This window comes from Mobula birostris, chromosome 14, assembly GCF_030028105.1.
Source record: "Mobula birostris isolate sMobBir1 chromosome 14, sMobBir1.hap1, whole genome shotgun sequence".
In the NCBI taxonomy this organism is placed as follows: Eukaryota; Metazoa; Chordata; class Chondrichthyes; order Myliobatiformes; family Myliobatidae; genus Mobula; species Mobula birostris.
In genome coordinates, this window is record NC_092383.1 from 51,208,847 (window position 1) to 51,217,834 (window position 8,988).

General features: G+C 47.2%; 1 pseudogene; it reads left to right on the forward strand.

The window, feature by feature from the left end:
- The first annotated feature begins 5,331 nt into the window (after window positions 1–5,331).
- Window positions 5,332–6,478, forward strand: LOC140209493 (uncharacterized; annotated as a pseudogene).
- The last annotated feature ends 2,510 nt before the right edge of the window (window positions 6,479–8,988 follow it).

The following is an 8,988-nucleotide window of genomic DNA, read 5'->3' on the forward strand; positions in this document are numbered from 1 at the left end:
TAGAGAGTATGCATTATGATCAGAGATTAAGGGAGCTAGGGCTTTACTCTTTGGAGAGAAGGAGGATGAGAGGAGACATGATAGAGGTGTACAAGATAATAAGAGGAATAGATAGAGTGGACAGCCAGCGCCTCTTCCCCAGGGCACCACTGCTCAGTACAAGAGGACATTGCTTTAAGGTAAGGGGTGGGAAGTTCAAGGGGGATATTAGAGGAAGGATTTTACTCAGAGAGTGGTTGGGGCGTGGAATGCACTGCCTGAGTCAGTGGTGGAGGCAGATACACTAGTGAAGTTTAAGAGACTACTAGACAGGTATATGGAGGAATCTAAGGTGGGGGCTTATACGAGAGGCAGGGTTTGAGGGTCGGCACAACATTGTGGGACGAAGGGCCTGTACTGTACTATGTTCTATGTTCTATGTTCAAAAATAAAATTATATACAATAAACCATTAAATAACTTTCCATCTTTTACATACAAGAAGGGTCAGAGTCGTCTCTATTTCCTGAGGAGACCGAGGTCCTTTAACATCTGCTGGACGATGCTGAGAATGTTCTATGAGTCTGTGGTGGCCAGTGCTATCATGTTTGCTGTTGTGTGCTGGGGCAGCAGGCTGAGGGTAGCAGACACCAACAGAATCAACAAACTCATTCGTAAAGGCAGTGATGTTGTGGGGATGGAACTGGACTCTCTGACGGTGGTGTCTGAAAAGAGGATGCTGTCCAAGGTGCATGCCATCTTGGACAATGTCTCCCATCCACTACATAATGTACTGGGTGGGCACAGGAGTACATTCAGCCAGAGACTCATTCCACCGAGATGCAACACAGAGCGTCATAGGAAGTCATTCCTGCCTGTGGCCATCAAACTTCACAGCTCCTCCCTTGGAGGGTTAGACACCCTGAGCCAATAGGCTGGTCCTGGATTTATTTCATAATTTACTGGCATAATTTACATATTACTATTTAACTATTTAAGGTTTTATTACTATTTATTATTTATGGTGCAACTGTAATGAAAACCAATTTCCCCCAGGATCAATAAAGTATGACTATGACTATACGTTTCCATTATAGTCAGTACATATCCATACTTATGGCCACCCACTTGGCACTCCAGTTGTTCACCTTACCACATCATTGTTGAGGGGAATACTCCCGACCACCCGACCCCTCCCACTCCCACGGGTGAAGAAACCTAAACTGTGGTCCTTCCCCACCGGGCCCTTGCGGTGGCTGCACCGAGTTTCAGTGCGTCCCTCAGCACGTACTCCTGCAGCCGAGAGTGTGCCAGTCGGCAGCGTTCTCCCACAGACATCTCCATGTGCTGGTAGATCATCAAGTCTCGGGCCGACCAAAGAGCGTCTTTCACCGAGTTGATGATCTGCCAGCAGCACTGGGTGTTGGTCTCTGTGTGCATCCCCAGGAACAGCCCGTAGATCAGAGAGTCCTCTGTTACGCAGCTGCTGTGGATGAAACGTAACACTAGCCTGTCCATCCTCCTCCATACTCTCTCTGTGAACTGACAGTGTGCAAAAGAGGTGGGTCACAGACTCCTCCTCACTGCAGTCCTCCCGTGGGCAGTGGGGTGCGGAGACGACGTTCCGGGCATACAGGAGGGATCTGACTGGGAGGGCACCTCTCTCCGCCAGCCAGGCGAGGTCCTGGTGCCTGTTGGTGAGGTCTGGCAATGAGGCATTTTGCCAGATGAACTGGACGGTCTGCTCAGGGAACCACCCTACTGTGTCCATCACGTCCTTCTCCTGCAATGCCTGCAGGACATTATGTGCCGACCACTGCCTGATGGCCCTGTGGTCAAAGGCGTTCTCCTGGAAGAACTTTTCTACACAGGACAGGTATGCCAGCAACAACCAGCTGACTGGGGCGTTGCGCAGGAGTGGGGCCAGACCCATCCTTCGTAGCCAGGGTGACAGGTAGACCCTGGGCACATAGTGGTACTTGGTGCCCACATACCTGGGTTCTATACACAACCTGATGCAGCCACATACGAAGCTGGCCATCAGAGTGAGGGTGACATCGGGGACGTTCTTGCCCCCATTGTCCAGGGACTTGTGCATGACGGTCCATCTCACCCGCTCCATCTTGGATCCCCAGATGAATCTGAAGACAGCTCAGGTGATTTCCGAGCTGTAGGAGCGGGGGACAGACCACACCTGCGCCAAGTACAGCAGCCCTGAGAGCACCTCACACCTGATGACCAGGTTCTTGCCCATTATCGACAGGGAGCGCCCTCCCCACAGTCCCAGTTTCTGTTTCACCTTGGCAGTCCGCTCCTGCCAGCTCTGGTTGCACGCCTCAGCCCCTCCGAACCAGTTCCCCAACACCTTCACGTGGTCAGACCTGATGGTGAAAGGGACGCTGGATCGGTCGGGCCAGTTGCCGAAGAGCATGGCTTCGCTCTTCGTGCGGTTGACCCTGGCACCCGATGCTAGCTCAAACTGATCGCAGATGCCAATCAACCTGCGAACTGACCTCCGATCAGAGCAGAAGTCGTTGACGTCTTCTATGTACAGGGAGGTTTTCACTTGGGTCCCTCCACTGCCTGGCAGCGTCACCCCTCTTATGCCGTCATCCCTCCTGATAGCTTCCGCAAAGGGTTCTATGCAGCAGACAAACAAGACAGGGGAGAGGGGACAGCCCTGCCTGACACCAGACCTGATGGGGAAGCCGTCTGTTTCCCACCCGTTGACCTGGACTGCACTACGGATGTCTGTGTAGAGCAGTCTGATCCACTTCCGGATTCCCTCCCCAAATCCCATTTTGGAGAGCACGTCTGCCATGTACGTGTGCGATATCCTGTCGAAGGCTTTCTCCTGGTCCAAGCTGACCAGGCAGGCATTCACCCCCCTGTCCTGCACGTAGGCGATGGTGTCCCTCAGCAGCACGAGGCTGTCTGAGATCTTCCTGCCCGGTACAGCACAGGTTTGGTCCGGGTGGATCACCTGTCCCAGAGCAGACTTGACCCTGTTGGTAATAGCCTTGGACAGGATCTTGTAATCCACATTCAGGAGAGAGATGGGCCTCCAATTTCTAATGTCCTCCCTTTCCCCCTTCTGCTTGTAGATGAGGGTGATGATGCCCTTCTAGGAAGAGGTACAGTCGACGTTTTGGGCCGAGACCCTTCATCAGGACTAACTGAAAGAAGAGATAGCAAGAGGTTTGAGAGGGGGAGGGGGAGAGATCCGAAATGATAGGAGAAGACAGGAGGGGGAGGGATGGAGCCAAGAGCTGGACAGTTGATTGGCAAAAGGGATATGAGAGGATCATGGGACGGGAGGGCTAGGGAGAAAGAAAAGGGAGGGGAGCCCAGAGGATGGGCAAGGAATTATAGCGAGAGGGACACAGGGAGAAAAAAGAGAGAAAAAAATAATAAATAAATAAACAAACAAACAAACAAACAAATAAATAAATAAGGGATGAGATACGAAGGAGAGGTGGGGCATTAACGGAAGTTAGAGAAGTTCAAATTAAATTCACTACTTCAAAGATTCAAAATACATTTATTATCAAAGTATGTATGCATTATACAACACTGAGATTTGTCTTCCCCACAGACTGCCATGAAACAAGGAAAGTCCTGGAGCCTGTTCAGAGAAAAACATCAGGCCTCCCCTCCTCAAACATGCAAAAAAACCACATCGAGCAAACAGCATCAAATAAAAGCAAGGAACATAGAATATAAAACACAAAATCGAAAGAGTCCAGGCAGAGTTCAGCTCAGTGTTTGTCATCTACAGGCTGCCCCAATTCAAAATAGCAATGAAAAAAGGAGCAACCAGAACCACAAATACATCATAAGTGACTAATGCCCAAGACCTAGAACTCCAGCACCACCCTCTGACAGCATCGAGGGAGAGAGAGAAACCATTAAAACACAGGAACCTTCCTTCAGAAGCAGCAAGTGAGAGGGAGAGAGAGACTGTCACGCACAGACACCTTCCTCTGGCAGCACTGAGCGAAAGGCTGGTAGGTGGCGCTGAATAGCCTCTCACCTTCCGACTTACCTCGATGGTTCCAATTTTCCTTGACACTTTAACCAGCGAGATTGGCAAGCAATGTTGATCATAGGCTTGAGCCCCATCTTCAGGCTTCTTGGCCTTGAGGCCGGGTGCCCACAGGAGCATGCTAGGAGAGAGCAAAGCACCAGGTCGCTCAGTCAGCCCGAAAACACATCACCAAAATGTAAATCACAGGCTCCAACAGTGTCAAAACAAACTTGACAGAAAAAGAAGTAAAAGAAGTAGTTTTTGTGAACTATTTGGAGGATGTTCCCCTTGGCTGTGTTGTTTGCTGGCACTACTGTCTTCTGGCTTCAAGCAGGCTTCAATTAAACTAAGAACGTGGTCATCATCATAGCTTGTCACGCCAGACAGCCAGCCACTCTAGTGTTGCCTAGTTGATGTTGAGCAAGTTAGTGTCAGCTAAATCAGGTGAGAGTGGGCAGTTGTGCAGAATGTGTTCAATGTTGTGTACCCTTTCGCTACACTCGGAGGATTCGCTGGTCTTTAAACCCCACTTCACCATATTGTCTCCTGTCCTACAAACTCCCGCTCTCGCTCTGTTGAGAGTGCACCACTTCCATCTGTCAAGCAGTGCCCTGTCTGGTAACATTTCTGTGGGGTCTTGCACTGTATTGTTTGGTGGGGCTCTGGCTTCTGTTTGTTGCCAGAGGTCAATCCTGTATGTTTGGGGGCGATGTTCCGTGCAGTAGTTCCTCCACTGTAGCAAAAATTTTCCTTGATTTTAGGCGGTTGGAAACTGGCACACAATGATGTAGTGGGTGCCGTGGATCCGAGTTCTGTTTACCTTTTTCAATTTTTGTTGTAGTATGTCTTCGGATCTCTGGGGGAGCAGTGCCTGCAAGTCTGTAAATGACGTTAGTGGGTGTGGGGCACAGTGTGCCTGTGATTATTCGGCAGGTTTCGTTAAGCAACGGGTCTATTTTCTTCGCATGGGCTGATCTGCCCCACACAGGTGCACAGTATTCTGCAGGTGCATAATAGAGTGCTAGGGCAGTTGATCTACGTCCACACTAGACCATATAAAGGCTGATTTATACTTCTGCGTCAAATCGACGACGTAGGTAAGGCGTAGCCGCAAACCCTACACAGTGCCTACGCGGATCCCCACGCTGTAGCCTGACGCGCACCTCTCCCAAAATGTAACTACACGTCGCGGCAACGCAGACCGCAACAGCTGTGATTGGTCCGTTTGGTAGCATTGCATTTCCTGCTACACATTTCTGGTTGTTTATTCTTCTCTGCCATTTCAGAATTGAGAGAGAAGAGAGAAGAAGAACATAAGTTTGGAAAATGGACCCAATCGAGGAGAGGTTAATGGAGGAAGTTCGAAAATATGTACATTTGTACGACTTCTCGTCACCATACTATAAAGACTACCAAATGGCATCAAATTCGTGGAATGAAATTTCCAATAACATGGGTCTGGACGTCACAGAATACACAAAGAGACGGAAAAACTTGAAGGACAAGTACGTGCGCACCTGGAAAAAACTCTCCAAGAGGAGCGGGGACCAAGGCGGAAAAAAATACCGGCGTTTTATTGGCCTCTTTCTTGGCTGGTACCACACGTTAAGCACCGGGAAACAGAGTCAAATTATGATGACAACAAGGTAAATATAACATGTTCTTTGTATTATACTTTCTGTTGTTGTGTTTAGGCTAGCTAGCAAGCGAGCAGTACTGTCTAGTTGTAAACACGGCATATTGATTTGCGCAAAGGTAATTCTTCCGTGAAAGAGAAATGTAATATGTAATAAGTTTAAATTGTATCTGGCTTGCTCATCAAGCAAATGCAGTAACCAGTACTCTGCCAATGTAGGCGTATGCTGTTTTCTCGTTTTCGTAGCTCTGCCAATCCGTGTACAGACACTGAATGCATATATTACCCGTATGTCTAATAACAAAGACTAACCTAAACTATTTGCAATTTCTTTCATAATCACAGGATGGAAATGATTCAACCTCAGGGTTGTCCACCTCCTCAGTTGCTGAGGAAAACCAACCACCAGACATTCCATCTTCAAGTGCAGAATCATCATCAAGTAGTGAGGCAGCTCCTCCATCCCCCCCACCTAGCTCCTCCACCCCCACGCCATCTCCTCTGACCCCCACGCCATCTCCTCTGCCCCCCCACGCATCTCTTCTGACCCCCTCGCCATCTCCTCTGACCCCCACGCCATCTCCTCTACCCCCCAGCCCAAGGATAGCACAGAGGAAGAAGAGGAAAGGACATGATGACTGGTTTCAGCAGCAGTTCGCCCAGTTGGATGAACGTAGGGTGGGACTGGAACAAAGACTGCTGAACGAAAGTGATGAGGTCTCCAGGTTTGTGCAAGCACTTGCTGATGTGCTGCGGAGGCTGCCGGAGGAGCACAGGGCACAGACAATGTTCAATGTCTACAAAATGGTATTTGAGAGGCAGCAGCAGAAACAATAAACAATTGCATAATCTATTATGTTGTCTTTTTTATGTAACATTTTGCACCTTGTATAATGTAGTGCACAGTACTGCAAATAAATAACAACTTTATAACAGGTCTTTACTTTTTATCCAAACAGCTACATGTTATTTATGGGTTCATTTATTTTATGTCCTTACAATTTACTGATTAAGTTGGCCGCAACACACTATTTTGATTGGAAGAAGGCTATCAGGTCATTCCGTACACCAAGGGCAGCTCTAATGGAGCAGTGCCTTGAAAGGTAATGAGGATCTAGAGGTTCCAAAAGATTCATACCCCTGCCACCACTCTTCATCACTCGCCTGGCTGAGGTGACCCTGTAGTGTCTGAGTCTGCAAAATTAGCAGGGATGTATCTGCTTACAGGAGTGTTGGCTTCATCAGTGTAGGCCAGGAGGTTGTGAAGAGCGATACAAGCTTTGACAATGTTCACTGCTTTGTCAGGCAGGAATTCTAGTGGTTGACCGAGGATTCTCCACCTTGCCACCAAAATGCCAAATGTGTTCTCAATCACCCGCCTGGCTCTGGAGTGACGGTAGTTATACATCTGCTTTTCCATGGTCATATTCATCCCTATTTAGCAAAACGTAAAAGATAAAACTCAGAGTATTAATAAATAGGAAATTATTATGTGCCAATATAGCTGTGATCACGACAAACATTTAGGGGAATATATATATACATATATATATATATTTAAAATCACACAAAGCAAGCAGTATTACTTAAAATTGAATGAAATTAATTTTCATGGAATTTAATGTCTCTGACATACCTGGAAAGGGTCACATGAGATTGTTGTGTAGGGGGAATGCAGCATCACCAATGATTACATGCAGGATTTTGACTCCTGTTCCTTGAAGATTGGCTGGTGGGGGCAGGTTCAGTTCATGTTCAAGCAGCATAGAACCAAATCTGCTGTCCTTGAAGATGCCCCCGTCACCTTCCTGTCCGTATCCCCCTACATCCTCCATGCTAAACCGATATCTTGTGTCGCAGACAGACATCAGGACAATGGAGTGTGCGCCCTTATAGTTGTAGTAGTCGCTCCCGGCATGCAGCGGTGCCTTGATGTTCACGTGTTTTCCATCTATACTGCCGACACAGTTGGGAAAGTTCCATAGTCGCCAAAAATCAGCTGCAATAGCTTCCCATTGGGCGACTGAAGGGCAGGGAAGGAACTTTGGTTGCAATGCTTTCCATAAAGCTGTACAGACCTCCGAAATTATGGAGGACACTGTGCTTGACGCCATTTTGTAGCTAGCTGCTACAGCCTGTTGACTTGCACCTGAAGTTAGAACTCGAAGGGTGATTGCCAGTCTCTGAGTAATGTCTATAGGCAGACTGTGCATACACTGATGTGAAATAAATGGTTGGAGACGATGAATCAAATTGTCAAATCTACCTACTGACATCCAAAAATATTTGAAATGCATTTCCTCATCCATGTCTCTCAGTGAGTGGACAAGCTCAGCAAATTCATCCTCCTGTCTCAATCTGTTCAATGGTCGTACACACCATCTCCTCTGACGTCTTCTCTCTTTTCTGCGTTGCTGTAATTTCAATAAAAGGAACTAGCGGTTTGGCGGTGAATTGCAGAACGATGCAGACACACCAACGCACAAGTATAAATGCTCACAACACGTGTAGGCCACTTGCGTAGGTTTCGGCATCGATTTGACGCAGAAGTATAAATCAGCCTTAAATTGGTAACCGAAGCTTTTTCTCTTCGTTTTGACCCTGCATCCACACTAAAATGGAATTTTCCTCCCCTAAAAATGGAGATTTTCAGAAACGCTGTCCAGAGTGAACAAATCTGAAAACGCCTAATATCCGGCGTAGTGTGTACGGGGTAAATAACTATTTATAAACCGCTGTCATGACGTGCCGGAACAAATGGTGGCGGCAGCGCAGCATTTCATTGTTTTCTTGAACACAACCTCCAACACCACAACAATATCTGATAATAGATGTGTAACAGCCTAATGTAACATTGTATGGAAATACAAGATAACACTGATGCAGACATGTTTTATACATTTAACAGGTGCTTTATTAATGTATTGCTTGTGCATTCAATAGATGCAATTGTCACTTTTGCCCAGTAACTCGTTTTATTGCACATGTTAAATACAGCAAAACAATACACAAAGACATGGCAAAAGTAAAGGCAAACAAATGAGTAACAGCAAATTTCACTTTTGCCCAGTAACAAGCCTTATTGCATTTAGTTGTAGTTGTCGTCCCTTTCATCGGTGAAGAAACTATGGCTGTAGGAAATGTTTCTGGACAAGCGCGCACCAAATCTTTCGTTTGACAATTTCCTTTTAAGTTTTTCTAGTCTGTAACTGGACAAACACGCACCAAGTCTTTCGTTTGTGTGGTAAACCATATATATATGTTGTAACTGGGTTAACTGTCTGGACACGCCCCTCTGCTGACTGCTCCTGTGGCTCCTCCCACAGACCCATGAATAAAGGCAATTG